Raw genomic sequence first — 21,379 nt, forward strand, 5'->3', positions numbered from 1 at the left:
TTATTATTATTATTATTATTATTATTATTATTATTATTATTATTATTTGCTTATATCCAGCCTTTTTCCCCAATATAGGAACTCAGGGCGACCCCAAGGACAGCCTCCTCCTCAGCACTGGGTCTCATGACTTGGAGATCTATTTCCAGAAAACTGTCTCTCACCAAATAGGTGCCATAATTGTCCATCAAACTCCTACTTCTTCCCCACCTTGCCTGCCAAGTGACCACCCATTTACTATTCTAGGCCAGTTGTCCAACTCCCCAGTCAACAGTACAGGGTAAGCAAAACACCTCTGTGGAAAGAGGAAAAAAATCATACCCAATTCTGAAATGACCAGCAAGCCACACTGTGGCAAGGTGGGTCAGCAAAAGTCCAAAGGAAGAGAAGAGGGGTCAGTGAGAGCCTTTAAAGATTCAAACTCTGCTCCAATGCCCTCCATCCTGACATTCTGCACTGCAGTCCTATTAACATGGCCTCTGTCCTCTGGAGGTCAGCAAAGGAACACACACACACACACCATCAACAATTATTTGAATACTGTTGGAAGAGCAAGTCAGTTATTGAAAAATCTGGGATGTAAATATTCAAAATATATATTTAAAAAGTATAGAACATTTGGAAATCAATAGGAAATGTAAGAGTCTGAAATAATTTTTGTGTTGAAGTCCCCCCCATCAGAAAAAGTCAAGATCATTTTCTGTGTTCATTCTTTCAGCAATGTTATCATACATCTACTTTCAAGTGTTTAGAGGGGGTAGGCAAATTTATTACCCCCCCACCAAAGCAATACTGACACATGGTAACATGTTGATGGAGAGGAGTATGGGGAACACAGGCAGTTTAGAAAGCTGAGAATAGCTAATGGCAGTGAAGACAGAATAAGTGGGAGCTGCTCCCAGGTGTGGGTATAAATAGAGAGGCTGAGCCATGTGTTAGGGGAGTGTGTCATTGTACCCTGAGGGGATAGCAGCCGAGGAGGTTGAGGGAGACTGCTCTAAGGTGCAGTTACAAGGGTTTAGTTACCCACGTTAGGGAATAGGAAAGTCTGGAATTAAAGTACTGTGTCGATATCCTGTGGGATATATAGACCGCTAGGAGTCGATGAAGATTATTAAAGTCACCTGGAGAACAGGTGTAATAAAATTTTAGGAAACTAAGGAAGTTCAGTTAAAATAGTTGTTGATGTAAAAGTTATTGTCCTTGGTGTAACAAATAACCAGAAGGGTTAAGAGATGCAGATGCTAGATAATACTATTCAACATTTATATGAAACCAGTGGGCGAAATCATCCAGAAACATGGGGCGGGGTGTTATCAGTATGCTGATGACTCTCAAATATGACTGTAACAGTCCACATCTCGGACTGTTACAGTGACTAAGGATAGTCATCTCTCCTCTGAATGAATGTCTTAAGGTGGTAATGGACTATAGGAAGAAAAACAGACTCAAGTTGAATCCTGATAAGATGGAGGTACTCAGCTTAGGGATATTCCTGGATTCGTCGCTTCAGCTGTCAGCACAGATAGATGTGATGGCTAGGAATGCCTGTTATCAGCTTCGGCTGATATGCCAGTTGCGGACATTCCTCCAACCGGGGACCTAGAAATGGAGGTACATGCTCTGGTAACCTCATGTCTTGACTTCTGCAATGCACTGTACATGGGGGCTACCCTTGTGCCAAGTCTGGAAACTTGAACTTAAATCATGGCAGCCAGACTGGTCATTGGTAAATCGAGAGCTGACCATATAACACCAATCTTAAAATCCCTTCACTGGCTGCCAATCAGTTTCCGGGCACAGTACAAGGTGTTGGTTTTTACTTTTAAAGCCTTACATGGCTTGGGTCCAGCTTACTTGCAGGAGCGCTTATCTCCTTATAGTTCACCCCGCACACTTAGGTCCTCTGGGAGGAACCTTTTGCAGCCAATGAAGACCAGGTTGGAGGCTGCTTTCCAGAGGGCCTTCTTATCTGCTCTCTGGGATGTGGAATGACCTTTAAAAAGGTTGTAAAAATGGAGCTCTTCTGTCAGTCCTTCCCAGACTGACTTCCCCTTACTCCTACATCGAACGCCCTCCCCCACCCCAAGTTATCTCTCTTCAACCCGCCTTTTTTATTTTAATCTGTATTTTTATTTGTTATTGGTTTTCTCTTGGTGGGAGGGAAATAGGGGATTATGCTTTGCTGGTTTTTGTTTTTATCGTGTATTTTATTGTGTTATGTATTGAATTGTATACTGTAACCTGCCTCGAACTGTAGGGAGAGGCAGGATATAAATAAATTATTATTATTATTATTATTATTATTATTATTATTATTATTATTATTAAGGTTCTGTGGGAACTAAGGGGCTGTACAGATGGGCTGAGGGACACCACCCCTGTTTGCCCCCAAATTCAGGCCACGGCACGCACATACCATGGCCTCCAGAGGGCTTCTTTTTGTGTCCTGGAAGGAGTGCCATAGGTGCACTGGCATACTATGATGACACCCCTTCCATGCCGTGCCGTTTGAGTGCTGCACCCAGTGGGCATCATCATGGTGCACACCATGTGGATGGGCACATGCCAAAATGGTGACTGGGCAGGGCAGTAAGGGCTTTGACTGTGTGGATGCTCAGCCCTCACCACATGTCCAGCCCAGCACAAAGTGCCGGTCTGTACAGACCCTAACTCTATAAGCACAGTCTATAAAGTCAAGTGAAACAAACTATTCAACTTCATAACCACTGGAACAAGTTATACACAATATCAATATTGTCTTCGCTCCACCCAGTGATTTCTTTTTTATTTTCTTGTGCTTATTAGTTTGTTATTTGCGAATAATTGTTTCTGACCTTCATACTTTGTTTACTATGATAAACAGTATTATAGCAGAAAGCAGGACTCTGAGCTCATCCACTTTCTGTTTTTATCATATATGTCTACTGAAATGTACATCCAACTGAATTTTGTTGAACGGTTTCCCATGGAAATAGATATATGTCTTTTGCCTTCATTTCTGTTTTGTTGCATCTGAAAGGCTGACAATGAATAGAAACAGAATAATCCTTATTTCATACCTTATAATAACAATCCTGGGGGGAAAGAAGGGAAATGGCCCATTGAAAAACACAATTAAGAAAGACTTGTTCAAGACCCAGCATTAAATTCTGAAGTACAAAATATATCATGACAGCTCCTGCTGACACATTATCAAAGAGAATTCACAGTTATATTTCCAACCCCAACCCCAAATGTACACATGCCTAACCTGCTTTAATATTTATTCTGACTGGAGTTGATTAAAAACTACTTTGTAAAGTGCACACATCCAAAACAAACCCCCAACCAATCTCACCATTTGGTTTGGTTATTTCTTTCATTCTATTGTATGAGTTCCCTTAAAATGATTTGCCACAAATAACAATAAATTTTTAAAACTTTACTATAACTTTATCTACTTGCCAAAGTAATAAAGGTTTACCAATAACCCCAGGACTCTGACAAATGCCATTGTCACTTCTATGCTGAAAATAACGCAGGAGTTGTATCAACTACCTCTACTGCCAAGTCCAAATAGCAACTCAGTGCCAAAGCAAGGTTATTAATCACCATTATTACTGACCAAATGAAACGTGCTATGCACTTCTTGTCATATGCCTTCAGGTCATTTCCAAATAATGGAAACACTAACATGGGGGTTTCTTGGCAAGATTTAAATTCAGAGGAGGTTTGCCATTGCCTGCCTCTGAGGCTGAGAGCAAGTGCCTTGCCCAAGGTCACCCAATGGGTTGTTGTGGCAGAGCATGGATTTGAAACCTGGTGTACGAGCCAGCATGATGGACTATGACTTTGGAGACCAGGATCTGAATCCCAAATTGGCCATTTAAACCTGTGGATGACTAGAGAAAGTCACATTCTCTCAGCCACAGAGGATGGTGATGGCAAACACTTTCTGAGGAAACTTGCCAAGAAAACCCTATGATAGGTTCACATTACGGTCACCGTAAGTCAGAAACAACTTGAAGTCTCACAGCAACAACAACAGCTCTGAGAGTCCTAGTCCAATACTCAAGCCACTACACTATGCTGGCTCCTATGTTACCAATTGGTCTGTCTCAATTAAAATCTGGATTATCCTTGATAAATTTGCCAGATGAAATAATTTGCAGAATTACTATCCCTTTAATATTTGTGCAGGCAGTCACACAAGGAAAACCTGCTGAATTTCCCTTTTTTACACAGCTACTAAAAGTACACAAACCCTGCCTTATTTTTCACTTGGCAACACTACCCTACCTATTTCAGTTACAGGTTTACTTCAATTTAATTTCTCAGGAATGAAAACTACACAGTCTAGTAGTTGTTTTAAAACTGGGGAATTTGGCTAGAACTACATAGAAAGTTCTGGTATTACCCTAAGTACAATTAAATGACAATTTCCCTAGTTGTATATAGGGGAGAATTAACTGCTAGGGATTTGACTTGAAACTGTTTTGCACATTCCTTTTGCATTTGCTCATACAGGATATACAGCAAATCTAATAAGGAATGCATTTGAAATGTGTTTCAAATAGTACTGTAAAGAATGAGAGAGTGATTAATATTTCCAAAAGCAAAAGGTGTTTTTTTTTTAATTCATGAGTAAGAGGGCAGGTGAAGAGAACAACTGACATGTAGCTAGCATAGAGGTACATAGGGCCAAACTTTCTTTCCACCCCCACACCCCCCAAATTATTGATGTTACCAGAAACATGGAAAGCCCTCCCCTTAGGCTCAGTAGAGTAGCAGTAGTACAAGAAGGTCTGCATTGGCTGTGCCCCAACCCCTTCTGGCAGCCTGTGCTGTGTGAAGGCACTTAAGCTGTACAAAGGAGAAAACATGGGAATTATACTCCTGATCCTGTACTTGCTGACCTTTTTGGACACCACAGAAATAGTGTGGCTGTCAAGCAGAAGCCGTTTCTCTTAATAAGGTGACAGAACTAATGCCAATGTGTTCTTCCTTCTTGGCCAGGGATTGGATCCCATCAATCTGCAGTGGAGCAAGGTAGCATTCATTGTTCAGCAAATTCTCTCTCTCTCTCTCTCTCTCTTTTGCCTTTCATAATTTATTCAGGAGCCATATATATATATATATATATATATATATATTCCAAACTCCCCTTGCAATCAGCAGATTTGAGTGTGAAGCAAATGTGTCTTAGCAGGAGGGAGCTAATCCATAAAGAAAGATTCTCTTTTCTACTCATCCAAGCATCCTTCTCAAAGTTGCTTTTAATATCCCATTCCTTTCTGCTGACAATTCAGAAGAGCAGCCCCAGCAAAAGGAAAGGTCTCTCCTGCCTTTCTCACCCGTTGAATGAGGCTTTTATTTGGCAAAACACCAGCAACACGTAGCACAACAGTAGAGGTAACAGATCAATTGGAGAAGAGTTACCCCCCTCCTCCTCCATTCATGCCTCTTCCAAAGCCAGTTGCAAATTGCAGCTTTGTAGTTTCCTCTGCAAAGGAGCAGTAGGACCCAGCAGCCTCTTCCACTGCCAATAGAGGCTCATACTGGGATCTATTTGTATGCAATGCCTTCTGCTCTGCGCATTAATGGGAATACAGATAACGGGTCTGAAAGAATTCTCTTCTGAAGAAGGATTTGATTTTCCGGGGTCCTGATACTGGGATGAAATCCGGTTTCATCCCTCTTGTACAGTGAAAAGTCTCTTGAATCGCTTGTCTGCTTGGACTCAAAGGAAGGTCTCCCTCCCTCTGCAAATGTATATCTGTGCCTGTTAAGGAAAGTTGCAAGGACTGTCTGAATCATGGAGCTGCTTGCTTTCTGACATCCTCCTTCTCTCAGAGGGTAAGTGCAGCAATGGTAGGATTTTGTTTTGGGTGTTGTTGTTTTCAAACTTGCATACAAATATCAGGTTTGCTTTCTGGCAGGAAAAATGTTTGTGGGCGGGAGAAGGGAGTAAGGTTGCTTGCTTTGCAGTTATTATGGCTTTGAGAGAAACCAACTGGGATGGTGAGTCCCCCCCCCTCATTGTTTTTAAGGAAAGGGGAGAATGATTAAATATTTAAGCCATCTTGTAAATCTAACAAGTTTCTCTGTGGGTCCTCATATTGTCTCTTTATTGTCTCCAAACTCCCATCAGGCAATGTTAAGCAAAAAGTCCAAAAGCATCCCAAGACGTGGGTTCAAAGTCTTTCATTCTTTCTCTCCCTCCCTCCCTCTTTCTCTGCCTTTCTATCTCTGTAATGATTGTCACACAGCATGGAGTGGCACAGGAAACGAGGGAGCTGTCCATCACTCTTTGCCTTTGGGTTGCTCTCTAGACAGGGAAAGCAACTTTGTTGTGGGGTGGTTATGGGTGCTATGCTTCTTTTACTGCAGAGCTGGGCTGAGGCTGGGGGTTAAGGGATGCAAGCAAGATTTCCCTGCACCTGGGTCCATGTGGGAGTGGGATCTGAAGGTGGGATCATTTGCAAAGCCAGGCAGTCTTGATTATTTATTTATTTAGAGTATTTATACCCCGCTATTCAGCCAAAAGGCTATCAGAGCAGCTTACATTTTTTAAAATTAGACATTTTCCTGCCCCAGAGCAACCCCCACATTGCAGTGCACTCTTCTTCCTCCTCCTCCTTTGGGGGGGGGGTGTCCTCTAGAAATCTGATTCTACTCAGACCAACTCTCCTCCTGGATTCTTTGCTTTGTTTTTGTTGTAGGTTTGGGATGTTATAAATGAACCCTTTGAGAATCCCCTCTGGGTTTTGCTTCAGAGGCAACCCTTTTGGTAGCTGGGCAGCATATTGCAGGTGGGGGAGCTGGGCAGCAGCATCTGCATTATTGATGGCAAGCTCCCTGCTGCTATAGCTATGGGGAGCAAGGACCCTGCTTCCTCCTCCTCTTCTTCCTCTTCCTTTCAAAAGGAGAGGGCAGCTTTGGGGCGAGGAGGACTTCTCGGTGCAGCTGCTTCACATCCATGTGAAATGTGCATCTGAAACCAGGAGTGTAAGCTGGAATGTGTGCAGAGTGATCTTGCTGTTTAGCAGGAGCCATTGCTTGGTCAAAGGGCCCCTTGTGTAAGGGAAGTGTGTGTGTGTAGGAAATACCACATTTGGCAAGGGTGCACAGTTGCATATTGCTGGGGAGACCAGGATTGTTTGTGGCTTCCCAATTTGTGACTGTCGTATGTGTACAACAAACATACAGCCCTAGGCATTTTGTTCTTAGAGGTAGAAGAGCAATTGTCTCACACCCACACACACCCCTAGGTCAAGATGTATCACATCCAAGGGTGGTGAAGTGAAGTGAAGCAGGAGATTACACACACACACACACACACACACACACACACTTCTTCAACCTGGCAGTAAAGCAGTGAAAATAGAAAAAAGGGAAATAATTGTTCATTTGTTCCCCATTCATGACATCCCAAATCCACTGCTTGAAGTTACTCGCTTACTTTACCTAATGGCAGGGCTTGTCCAAATTTCCACACATGAAAGTTATACAAGTTATTAATGATTTCTTGCAATATGGTCCCATCAGTGACAGTATTTATTCTGATTAGTGAAGTTCAGAGTTAACACAGCCAGCTTCCTGATGAGAAGAGCTTCTGCAGCAGAAGCCAAGAGTGTGACTTACAGGTGTGTGTGTGTGTGTGTGTGTGTGTGTGTGTGTGTCACTGTGTTGTGTCACTGTGTGTGTGTGTGTGTGTGTGTGTGTGTGTGTTTTCAGTCTGCTCCACGTCTTTCATTTGGAAATAAAGCATTGCCTAAAATGGATGATAAATGAGGTATGCTGATCTTTCCAACACTGTCACATCAATATATGAGGTACTTTTTTCTGTGGAGCACTTTAATATCACAGAATTTGTGCATACTTTGACAAGACATTTCACAAAGATCCCCTGAGATGAAAGCAATAATGCGCAGAAAACACTGCAGTTCCCTTTGTGACACAAGGTTGCTTCAATTTATTTGCTTCCTAAATGGATAGGATTGAAGGTCTGAAGGAAAGGATCAGTCCACAGATTGACTTTGTGAGAATGAAAAAGCAACATTTCAGGGTGGTATGTGATGTGTATGTGTGTGTGTGCATTTTGCATATAACACTAAAATTCATTCAAAGTTTGTAATCCAAATTTAAAATAAAAATTGGCTAGACCAATGGTTTTATTTTGCAGTAGCTCTCTTTTCTTTCTGCTATTGTTTACTTGCAGTATTCACACATGTCTATAAAAATAGTACCAGGAACATGTTTCTTCTCAAATAAAAAGTGACAGGTGCCCTTTTAGGGATATTCTTAATCCTGCCTCCCTGATTATGTGATTATTTTAATGGGATTTTGGGGGTTTCACTCCTTTTCTTCACTAGGCTGTGAGGATTCTCTGGAAACCTCCCATGAATCTGTGGAATCCTTTCCAGAACCCCAAAATTTCCAAATTCCTTTATTCCTGGTCTCTCCCCTCCCCCAGAGCATTCATGGAGCTACCTGAGGGTGTACCTCATATTGGTAGAACCTCTTCCTGAAACTCAGATTCCCCCCAACAGGGTGGCCATTTTTGTTGTGCAAAACATGGTTTTCAGAGTGGAGTGTGGCCCCTCTCATAATTTGGCCTGACACCCCCGGCCATTAGGAACATGTCCTGATGTTGTCGGATCTTCCTTGTAGGCATGACACTGTTTTTAGTGTGAAAAGTGGTGGCCATTTTGACTGTACAAAAGGGTGTGGTTTGTGGGTATGTGTGACCCCACTCTGAATTTATCCTGAGACCCCTGACCACAAGGGACAGGTTCCAATCCTTTCAGAGTTTCCCTGCAGCCTTGATGCCTCTTTTAACATGACAAATGGCAGCCATCTTTGTTGCACAAAATGGAGAATTTCAGGGTGGCCATGACCTCTCTCTGATCTTGTTTCATGACCCTTAAGGGGAACGCATAGATTTGAAGAACATTAGAACCCAAGGATGGAAGGTCCTTCATGCTTCAGCAGCACACTCAGGTCTGAGCTTCAGAGATATGAGGTGTGAGAATTGAACCTTCTCTCTTTCTCTAGGCTCATGTTTTCCAGAATAGTAGCATTTTTGAATGTCACCAATTGATCCTACTTCCTCACTGCCAATTCCATCCAAGGAATGTTTGTACAGTGGGGCACATCTTCATGGCACAGGGTATATTAGCATGGGTCCCCAGAACCTTAGTTCAAGTCTCTGTTATTACCACAATATCCTTTTCTTAGCCACCATGGAGAGCTGAGGGGATTTAGGGTTCCTAGAGGGGAATCTGTGTCAATCCTCATGGGGGCGATGTGTGGTTCAGGAAAGGTTCCCACAGATTTTTGGGACAACCTCAGGGAATCCTCAGACTCTAAGGTGAGAGACTAAGAGTATTCCCTTGAAGGGAACCCCAAAATATGTGCAAAAATGTCCACCCTCTTGGAGGAATGATTATATCCCAAATTAGAGCACAAGGCACATAGGCAAAGGTTTCTCTCCCCACCCCCCGATTATTACCATTATCAGGAGCATGGAACCCCCTCCCCCATCTCTGAGAGTAGCAATAGTACCAGAAGATCTGATTAATGCCACATTGGCTGTGCCCCAACCCCTTCTGACAGCCTGTGCTATGTGAAGATGCTTAAACTGTACTACAGGGGACAACATGAGCGTGGAGTATCATACTCCTAATCATTTAGTCTTAATAAGGTGACAGAACTAAAGACAAACTGCTCTTGCTTGTCAGGGATTGGATCCCATCAACCTAGAGTGGAGCGAGGCAGAGTCCATTGTTTAACAAACTTCATTTTGTCTTTTAAAATTTCTTCAGGAGCCATATACTTTCAAAACAATCACAAACTCCTCTTGCAATCAGCAGGTTTCAGTGTGAAGCAAATGTGTCTTAGGAGGAGAGAGTCAATCCATAAGGAAAGACTCTCTCTTTTCTATTCATCCAAGCATCCTTCCCAAAGTTACTTTCAACATCCCACCTCTTTCTGCTAACATTCCAGAAGAGCAACCCCAGCAAAAGGAAAGGTCTCTCCTGCCTTTGACATCTGTTGCTTGAGGCATTTTTTTCTTTTTCTTTTTTTTTTTTTTTTTAAAAAACCAACCACACCTACCACAACACGAGAGAAAAAAAAAAAATAGTAGGGGAGAGACCCCCCCCCCCCCCCCCACCGCCTTCATTCATACCTCTTCTAAAGCCAGTTGCAAATTGCGGCTTTGTAGTTTCCTCTGCAAAGGAGCAGTAGGACCCAGTAGCCTCTTCCACTGCCAATAGAGGCTCATACTGGGATCTATTTGTATGCAATGCCTTCTTCTCTATGCATTAATGGGAATACAGATAACGGGTCTGAAAGAATTATTAGTAACCTTTATTTATAAAGCACTGTAAATTTACACATTCTGAAGAAGGATTTTATTTACTGGGGTCCTGATATTGGGAAGAAATCTGATTCGATGACTCTTGTACAGTGAAAAGTCTCTTGAATTGCTTGTCTGCTTGAACTCAAAGGAAGGTCTCCTTCCCTCCATGTGCAAATGTATATCTGTGCCTGTTAAGGAAAGTTGTAAGGACTGTCTGAATCATGGAGCTGCTTGCTTTCTGACATCCTCCTTGTCTCAGAGGGTAAGTGCAGCAAGTTCATCTAATGGTGGGATTTTGAACTTCTTTTTTTTTTTTACTTGCCTGCAAGTGTCACGTTTGCTTTGGGGGGGGGGGGGGGGGGGGTCATGTTTAGCTGAAGGGAATAAAATTGCTTGGTTTGGTGTTATTTGAGATAAATTGCTTGGGTTGGTGGACTTTTTATTTTTCCCTTACTCATTTTTTTTTAAGAAAAAGGGAGAGTTATTAAATATTTAAGCTGTATTCACACATGTATATAAGTGTCTACTTCTTGTCAAACAAAAAGTGACAGTTAGGCTTGCCTCCCTTTTTAAGGGATACTCTTAATCCTGCCTCCCTCATTTTGGGGTTCACTCCTTCTCTTTTCTATGTTTGGGGGATTCCCTGGGCACCTCCCATAAATCTGTAGAACCCCTTCCAGAACCCCAAGTTCCTCAAGGAGGGGGTCATTTTACACATATTTAGGGCTTCCTGTTAAGGGATTTTTAAAGGGTTCCCCTCCTTGATTCTGAGGATTCTGAGGGTTACCAGAGGGTGTACCATGAATCTGTGGGACCTCTACCTGAATCACAAATCCCTCAGGAGGAAAGTCATCTTTGTTTTCTTTTTAAACAAAACAAAACAATATATGGTTTTCAGGGTAGAATCTGACCCCTCTTCCAATTCAGCCCCACACCCCTGGCCACTAGGAACAGGTTCTGATTCTGTCAGGTCTTCCCTGTAGGCATGACATCATTTTAAGTATGAGAAGTGGCAGAAATTTTTGTTGTACAAAAAGGGGTCCTTTGGGGTGCATGTGACTCATCTCCAAACTTGCCCTGGGACCTCTGAACACTAGGAACAAGTTCCGCTCCTGTCAGATCTTCCATGCAGCTTTAATGCCTCTTTTAACATGATAAATGGCAGCCATATTTGTTGTGTAAAATGAAGGATTTCAGGGTTGGTGTGACCCCTCTCTGATCTTGTCTTGGGTCCCCAGAGGGGAAGAATAGGTTTCCAGACCATCAGAACCCAAAAGGGAAAGGTCCTTCGTGCACAGTTAGGTCTGAGCTTCACAGCTGTGAGGTGCAAAGATGAAACCTTCTTTCTTCTCCCCTAGCGACATGTTTTCCAGAATAGTGCCATTTTCAGACATCACTAACTGGTCCAACTCCCTCATCCCAGTTCTATCCAATGAGCATTTGCGAAGTGGTGACACACCCTCGTGGCACAGGGTATATGAGTGTGGGGCCCAGGGCCTCATCTCTAGCATCACCATTACCGTAATCCCCATTTTCTTAGATGCTATGGAGAGCTGGGGGGATTTGGGGCTCTTGGGGAGAACCTGTGTCAATCCTTTTTGGAGGGTTTGTAATTCAAGAAAGAGTCTCACAGATTCATGTTACTGTGAAATGCCCAGAATACTCATAATCTAGTGGGAGAGACCAGGTGTAGAACCCCAAGAAGTCCTTCAAAGGAAACCCCAAAATATATGCAAAAACGACTGCCTTCCGGGGGGGGGGGTTGCAGTTCTGGAAGGGGTTCCACAGATTTGTGGGAGGTTCCCAGGGAACCCCTAGAACCTAGCAAAGAACAGGAGTGGAAGCCCAAATACTGTATTTCTCAAAAGGAACCTAAAAACCAGGGAAACAGCTAAGAGTACTGCTAAAAAAGCAGGCAAAGACACCTGTCCCTTTTTGTTTGGTGAGAAGTAGGCACTTAATACTACTTATAAATACTATTGTAAATTGTAAAAATACAGTAATTGCTCCATCACATTTTTTTTACTTAAAAGTAATTACTAGTGTCTTCAGTTGCACTTCCTCTTCAGTAAGAATTTCAGTCTTTTGACAAGCAACTACAGGTAGCTTTGCTTTTATTGCCAACAACTGGGTGTTCTGACTGGGCAGAAAAAATAATAGCTGTGACACTTTTTCCCCTGACTCCTTTTTGTGGCTCCTTTTTGCACCCTGGAAATGCCAGATCGAAGGTGCAGCATGCGGTTGCCACAGCCCCAATCTGGCTGAAGAAAGGGCAGCTGGAGGCCGCTCCTTTGAGGCTGTTTGTACAGCCCCAATGTCATCAGGTCGGCCACAGAACCGAGATGGGGATTTTCTCTTGCTAATTGTTGTGGATCACACTTATACCATAAAGTTACATGGACTATTTTTTTTAATGACAACTATATCTTCTACCAACTACAGTAGTAGGTCTGGGGACTTTCCAAATCCAGTCCAAGCACCTCCAAGTTGGGCTGAAAAAATCTGTGGCAAGATGCTGCAAGTAAATACAGTATCAATAATGGGCTAGGTAGACCAATTAATATATTTAGGATTGGCCATGTCGGTCATGGGGCAAAATACAACAAAATCCAATATCCACAAAAAAGCAATACCTTTATTGGCCAACCAAAATGTATAAAATACTTTATCTAAGCTTCCAAAGCCTTCACTGGCTTCTTCATCAGGTAAACATGTTAAAAATCAGACAGGAGAAGAAAAGTAATAATGGTGCGGTACAGAGCGCCAAAAAGAGGCACCAGGGAGGCACCTCTCCTTGCTCCACAGCAACGCCGCCGCAACCAAATTGTGTGACGCTGCTGCACAGCAAGAAAGGAGTGCCCGGAAGCGGCTGCTTTTTTGCAGCATACTTGTGCCATGCCAAAGCACCACTGACAGCGCGATGATGTGCCAGCAGCACAGGCCTGTTTGGACGCTGCGCTGCTTGCATGTCATTACTGCGCACACCATCTGGATGGTGCCATGCAGCTGCGGTGTGCCCATGATATGCATGCCCTGCCCCCCCAGAAACCCTAGGACCCATCCGTACCGGGCCAATGTTAGAGTCACAAGCCTACATTTTGTCTCAGTTAAGATGGTGTGGAAGAATTTCACTATAGCCAGAGGCCACTCCCCTTCTTGGTTTATATGGAAACTAGGGGGAAAAGACAGGTAATAATTTCAGCTCCATTAGCAACAGAAAAATAACTTGAAATTCGTGCAGTCCCTGTCCTGTGCAAAGTTAACTGCACCTTTCTCAGGCAGAGAACTTTGAATTTTCAAGAAGTCCCTGTACTGTTCCTTCTGGAAAAACTTGTAAGTGCCAATTGTAATTCAAATGAAAGAGTTTTACATTTGTTAGAGGTAAAAATGTCAAAGTGTCAAGTTCCATATGGATAAAGTTTCCCCTATTGTGGCAAAAATTGGTATTGTCAAATCCAGGAAACATATGATGGCTATTCAGCAAACTACAGTGGGACCCTGGTATCCACTGGGGGTTTGGTTCCAGGACTTCACCCCATTGATACCCAAATTCATGCATGTTCAAATCCTAATTAATTCAATGGCATAGTAAAATGATGTATAAAATGCAAATTCAAGGTTTGCTTTTTGGTGTGTGTGTGTGTGTGTGTGTGTGTGTGTGTGTGTGTGTTTAATGTTTTAAAACTGTGGATGATTGAATCCATGGATAAAATAATTGTGGGTATAGAGGGCCGACTGTAAAACAAAATACATTTTTTTTTAAAATAAAGAGCTATATCCTTATTGGACAACCACCACTTTCTTATACAGAGGTTCCCTTGACAAAGAGGCTCCTTTTGACAAGGGCTTTTTATACCTCTCCAAATGTCCCTTTTCCAGTATTGTTCTCTGTCCAGCTGGAAATTGTTGGGTTTTTTTTTTAGCAGCATTGGTATTGAAAGGATGGCTCAGGAGGGCTGGAGAAAGACAAATGTTCTATGCCAGTAAACAATGTATCGAAGTTGGTCCTAATAAACCTGGATATACCTACCCTATAGCAGCCAAGATGAGCAGCAGCTGCATCTAGCAAAACAGAAAGAAAAGGGGAAAGCCTGCCTTACCATTTATCTTTAGCAGTTTTTTAAAGCATGGATCTAGAAGTGTGGCTACCAAAATGGAAATCTAAGAGAACAGGATGCTTATAAAAGAAGAAGAAAAAATGGATATATTTTGAAAGAAGGCTTCAAATGGTTTCTAGAAGCTTAGAGATGTTTTTTACCTATGCAAGGTAACCTGACCTGATTGTAGTAATATGTATAGTTAGTTTGGAACTTAAATAATCGCTGAGACATGAACTGTTATTTTATGTGATGTGACATATCCCTGTTCTAACCATTAAGTTTCATTCTTCCTCCTGTACTACTATTAATAAGCCATCCAGGTCAAGGAAGGGGATACCTTATACCCATGCATAATGAAGAAAAGAGGGCATCATGAATTTGGTATTATCTGTACATAGGTTGAAGGTGCTCTGGTGCTTTCCTTCAGTCTCCTCTTCACCAAGCTAAATAAACCTACCTTCCAAAGTCATTCCTCACAGTGGTTCCCATACCTTTGATCGTCTTGATTGCTCTTATCTGGACACTTTCCAGTTTCTCAATAGTTTTCTTGTATTGTAGTGTCCAAGATTGAACAAATCACTCCAGGTGAGATATGACTAAATGAAGCTAAATTCACCATGGTATGTGAAGATGAGTAGCTAATGCTATAATTACTATTTTCAGGACACACTGGTAATTGTAAAATGATACTGTGGATCACATGAATGTATGAAACTGCCTTTTGTTCTGCTGGGCTACTGATCCTGCTGGTTGTCTGAAGCTCTCTAGGGTCTTACATGGAGATTTCTCCCAGCTTTGATGTCTGGGAACCTTTCTGACGACAAACAGTTGCACTGAAGATTATACATGGACACATCTATTCTACTACTGAATTATGTGTGTCTGCTTAATTTTAAAGTAACCCCCCCCCCCAAAAAAAAAAAAAAAAACCAGCAGAAGGGAGGTCAGTGCACTCAGCCATGACAGAAAATCTTATGGTTTTAAAATGCTGCAATTCATTTTCATTATTATTATTGGTCAATTCATTTAACTAAAATGGTTCCATAGGAAACATTTATTTTAGTTGCTTTGTACAGTTCATGTAGACTAATATGTTTCAGAATAACACTTGTAATAAAACATCTGTTAACAAATAATTTCCTTCCAAAGGTGATAGTGGTATTTTGCTTTGAACATGTCAAGATAAAACAGTAGATATCCCAAAATAACACAGATAATACAAATCAGAAAGTAGTCTTAAACATGAAGATGGAAAATACTGGTTGCTAATACAGTGCACCTGTGTTATACACAGGTGTGCCATACACGCTGAAAGCTGTGCATTGGAAGAGGCAATGGTGCATGTATGTGTGCTGCACTCTGCCGCAGGCACGAGCCCCATTGTTTTCAATGGGGCTCCAGCATACACAGTATTTACCTTTTGCAGGGTGTGTGTGTTGTCTGTCCGGAACAGATCCCCATGTAAGGGAATGGCGAACTGTATCTGTTTTAAAATAAGTATGATCCATTTTGTTGCACTAATTTGACCTGTCCTGATGCTACTAAAATAATAGCATCCAAGGAATGAACACAAGCAGCATCCATCATATGACAACTGAAATTGTGTAGAAGACAGAATTTCAGGAAATATTGCCTATCATGAAAGCTGTATCTGTATTCCCTCGTCTAAACAAGCATTAAAGGTACAGAGAGGCAAAAGTAAAGAGAGATAGGAACAAAACCAAATCTATGCAATTGTGCAATGACTACTTTGAAAAGATAAAGAAAACTATTATAATGATCAATGTAGAGAAACAGATAACAACAATAAAAAAGGAAGAGCAAGAGACCTTTCCTACAAAATCTGAGAACTCAAAAAGAAGTTTAAACCAAGGTCTGGAATTTTCCATGACATGAATAAGACAAGATCAAGAAGATATTTTTTTTTTAAAGTTGGATGTAATACATAGAAGAGTTATATAAAAGAGATGAAACAATGAATGACACATGGAGTGAGGAACCATACAAAGATGAACCCAAATCCAAAACGTGAAGTGGATGCTGCAATAAGAGAAATTAGGGAAAATAAATTACAAGGAATAGATGTTATTCCAACTGAGCTGCTACGGTGTACACAGACACAAACAAATATAGTACTAATTAACATATGCTTGCAAATTTGGAAAACAAAACTGGAAACAATCAATGTATGTCCTAATCCACAATACAAAGGCGACACAGGCTGCAGTAATTATAGAACCATAATATTAATCACCCATGCAAGCAAAATTATGCTCAAAATTCTGCAACATAAACTCCAATCATATATACAGAGAGAAATCACAGAGGTGCAAGTGTTCAGGAAAGTAAGAGGCACTAGGGATCACACTGAAAACATATGATGGTTATTGGAGTGTACAAAGACATTCCAGGAAAAAAAAAATAACCATGTGCTTTATAGACTATAGCAAAGCATTTGACTGTATAAAACCACAAAAAGCTATGGAATGTCATGGCAGTGTCACTATATTTGATAGTCCTGATGAGAAATTTGTACTTAGGACAAGAGGCTTCTGTTAGAACAAAATATGAAGCACCTGACTGGTTCTCAATTGGCAAGTGGATCAGGCAAGGCTGCATTCTATCATCCTATTTGTTCAACTTGGATACAGAAAATAAGGAAAGCCAGTTTAGACTCAGAAGGAGAGAAAATATGAGGAAGGAACATCAACAATCTCGAATATGCAGATGATACCATATTACTGGTGGAAAACATGCCTCCTTGAGATGTCACTGCCAATGCTTGCATCCTCCCTCCAATCACTGCCTTGTGACATCTCTAGGAGGCATCCAGCCATGTGATCTAGAAAGGGGAGATCAGTTCCTTCTCCTTGATCACACAGATGTCCCATTCTGACCTCAGCAGGACTTGCGGCACATCAGGCAGGCACTCACAGAGAGAGGCTTGGCAGATGAAGAAGTGGTGGTAGCAGTAACTCCAAAAAAAATCCATCCCCTTCTGTGTGCTGCTCAGTGCATGATAAAAGGAATGACACACCTCTTGGTGTGTGAACAACTGGATTTGCTGAATCCAACTCAATCCAACTGTCCACATAGTCCAAAAAAAAAAAAAAATCAGAGACACTCCAGGGTTTCTTGGAAACCCCAGGCTTTCCCTCAATTTTGCTTACTTCAGAGCAAAATCAGATTAAGGACTGAAAACCATAGATCCTCCACAGAGGTAACTGTATTTCATGAAGACTGTCAGCACTGCCTTTGGCAAGAGTGTGGCTTTTTTCACCATTGTAAACAATACAGTTGTATTTTAAGAATATTTACCATCATGTGAAAGTAAGTATTGAATTATCTCCTTTCTTAATTTACCTTGTACTAATTTTATCCTTGGTTCTGTGTTTCTATGTGTCAGAGGATAGATTTGCATGTTGATTTGTGTAGAAATGTCATAGAATTCTGCACTGACACCATAGGCAAGATAGCAGTATTGGATTTTAAAAGAAGCATCACTTTATTTGATTTAAAGCAGTCCTTACAACAGAAAGTGATTAGCATGTGGACCTATACAACATCCTTAAGGGCAATTTAAGGGCAAAATGTTGCAGCTCAAAGGTGTTCATAGAACAATGCCCCATTGTGTCCTGTCCCAGCCAGATTCCCAAACTGAATAAACAGTCCTGGCTATTGGGCCACAGTATAATTGATTCACTCCACCTGTCAGTACAGGAAGAGCATTTTTCCAACAGGAGTCTTCTCACTAGATAGCTATGAAGAAACTACCGTAAACATTCATCAGACTATGCTGCTTCCATTGTCTCAATCAGTTTCATTTATTTCTGTGTGGGATCAAGTTCTGACTATCATGAGTATTTATATGTTTCCATACTGAAATCTTCTCTCTCTATGCATAACATCTGCTAGGGCTCATCCCATGGATCTATGGCGGGTTACAGACCACCCGTTTAGGGCGGGCTGCACCCGCCCCTTTCCCTGGGGTATCAGGGTCTCAGTGTCTAAAGCGGCAGCCGCTGAGGCCCCGATCCGCGGCTTTTCAGGCTGTGGGAAAGCGGCAAAAGGCTCCTTCCTAACAGCCTGGAAAGGGGTGTCCTTGGGGCTTTTCTCCTTTGGTCCGCTGGGTGCAGCCGCGTGAAGGCTGTGCTCAGTGGACCAAACCAGGAAGGAGCTCCGAAACGGAGCTCCTTCCTGCTCTGCGCTAAGGGCGCACTAAGCACTCTGGCACGGAGCGAGGACGTCACGTCCGCGCCACCCCGTATAGAGGCGGTGCGGTCGTGACGTCCTCATGGCGACAGCCATGTGGAACAGCCGCTGCTATTTTGTGCACGTGGAGCGCGCACTAGGGTTAGGGATGTGTGGAAGCACCGCCCCTTTCTAACCCTAGTACGCGCTCTGCGTGTACTTTCTGGCCCGTTTGTAACGGGCTTATGTAACCATGTAGACAAACATCTCACAACTGATCCATGGTAATACTGGTCACTTATCCTGACTCACATGATAGTGAGTTCTACTAAGTGTGTCCTGGGCTAGAAGTAGGGATCTGTGAGTACACATTTGTATAATCTTTCATTTTGGTGCTGTAGTTATAAACTGGATATGAGTCCACGTCATTGCTGAGCCAGGAATAATCCTTTGTGGACTTAAGCGAGTGACTTTCTCTGAGCTGCACAATGGGGATAATGTGAGAATAAAATGCTACTACATGCTTTTTTGGAGAAAGGATGGGATAGAAATGTAATCAATAAAGACTGAAAGAAGTCTGACAACAGTGATTTAAGTATAGAATTTCTTATAATGGTAATTGGACCATGTGATCGATAGTCTAGCTCTGGTTTTTGAAAGTGATATGAATAGGTTGTCAGGGCTCCCAGAAAGTCATTCAACCTTTTCTCCTGTGATCTTCACTGCTTCCTGTTCAATTCCTTTCTCATTCCTGATTAGTCTATTACATTTATTTAAAATCAAAAAGATTATGAAAAATTTTATTGAAATACATGGGCCTTTATTTCAAAGAGTAAAACAAATAACAATTTATTATTCAGCATATGCTCATTGTACTTCTTTTCAGCTCAACTAATATTCTGTTTCAAACAGTTTGTTACTCCTAATAGGTGTCATGTTTCAAATGTTCATATTTAGAAAAAAATAACTTTAGTTAGAGAATACAGTTTTGAAAAACAAACATTAAGGATTGCCTTTCCTCCATGCACCTATGGAAAGGTTTTGTTTCTATAGTACCAGAAAATAAAGCAGTAAAAGAGGTCCCCTACATTTTCAGCAAAATCTTCATCTTTTCAATGTATTCCTGCTGTCAAGACTGCATCCACATTGCAGAAATAATGCAGTTTGACAGCACTTCCATAGCACTGAGCCATGACAGTTATTTTGGGATTTGTAGTTTTAAGATACATTTAGCCTACTCTGTCAGTGATCTTTGATGCTACTACCAGTCCCAGAACTGGGCATTGAGCCATGGCAGTAAAAGTAGTGGCAACCTGGATTATTTCTGCAGTGCAGCTGAAGCCCCAATTTCCTTTTCTAAGACTAGACCTTTCAATTCTCACACTGGCTATGCTAGGTACTGCTGATGGGAGTTACCTTCCTCACCCTTATGTAACAACCTTCCCCACCCTTAAAATAAAAGAAGGGATATATGGATATTTTTTAAACAAGTGATAGCTCAGCTGTGGGTATATTTGTCTTCCTTTCAATATCTTTGATGTGCCTACCATATATTAGCAAATGAGGATCCTACTATTGGCTCAACCAGCCAAAACACGGTAGATTTACCTGATAAATAATAATCTGTTAGGATTTTCCATCACCAAGTCAGATGGACTCTGATAACAGAACAGATTTCATTTTGCCTGGAAAAACAGGACCAGAATCCTTCATTACCCTCAGCTGAAGATAGCCAAATACAGTATAAATGGTTAGGAGTGGGTCGTCTCAAGTAAAATGATAGTGTGCTCCTAACAGAATTTCCATCTGGTTCACCACAAATTAGGAGAGGGCAGAATTTAACACTGTATAGAATTTTTGTAGTACTTAGTGAGGCATTACAATCTTGAATGACCTATTTATTCCCCTTCCTCCCCATCAAATTTTCAATCTGAGTCAAATTTATTATTGTACATTTATCATAAAATATATCATAAAATGTAGCTGGAAATACTTGACATCAGTTTCATACATTTACTATATGTAAAAGAATCCCCCCTCCCCAAGTGTTAACAGCAGTGTCTTGTTTCATAGTTATTCACAAATTTGTTACAGTATCAGAGCAATGGTGAATAATGTTGGCATGACTGAGCAGCAAATGTTGGAATATAAATTGATTTGGTGGTTTAAGGCTGCATGAATATTGAGGTTATATGGCCAAGAATACTTGGGAGAATACATTACAATCAGAAATAATTTCTTCTAATCCTGGACATACTTTTCCATTTGCCCTTATTTAGAACAAGTGTGCATTTGAGTGTGTTTATGTGTGCAAGCTGCCATACTTTAAGAAGACTGCTTAGAGTTCTAATAGAATACTAGAGTTCAGAAATTATGTAAAGAAAGCAAAAAGCAGAACAAAGGAAATTAGTGAAAAAGTGCCACTATATTACACTTTCCCTGAAAAAAGCTCAAAAAGGAGGTTAGTTACTTTTACCCAGGTTTCAGCAGTAGACAAGAGTGCATTTGCACAATTAAAACTAGTGTGCTAGATGTGCCCATTCCTTGAGATATCAGATCTGGCTATGGTTACACATGACTTGGTTACATCCTGTTTGGACTACTGTAACATACTCTATATGGGGCTTCCTTTGCAAACTGTTCAGAAACTTAAGCAGGTCCAACATGCCGTGGCTAGAACGCTGACTGGAACCAGTAATATGGAGCGTATAACTCCTGTATTTAAACAGCTTCACTGGCT

This window comes from Sceloporus undulatus, chromosome 3 (assembly GCF_019175285.1).
Source record: "Sceloporus undulatus isolate JIND9_A2432 ecotype Alabama chromosome 3, SceUnd_v1.1, whole genome shotgun sequence".
NCBI classification, from domain to species: domain Eukaryota; kingdom Metazoa; phylum Chordata; class Lepidosauria; order Squamata; family Phrynosomatidae; genus Sceloporus; species Sceloporus undulatus.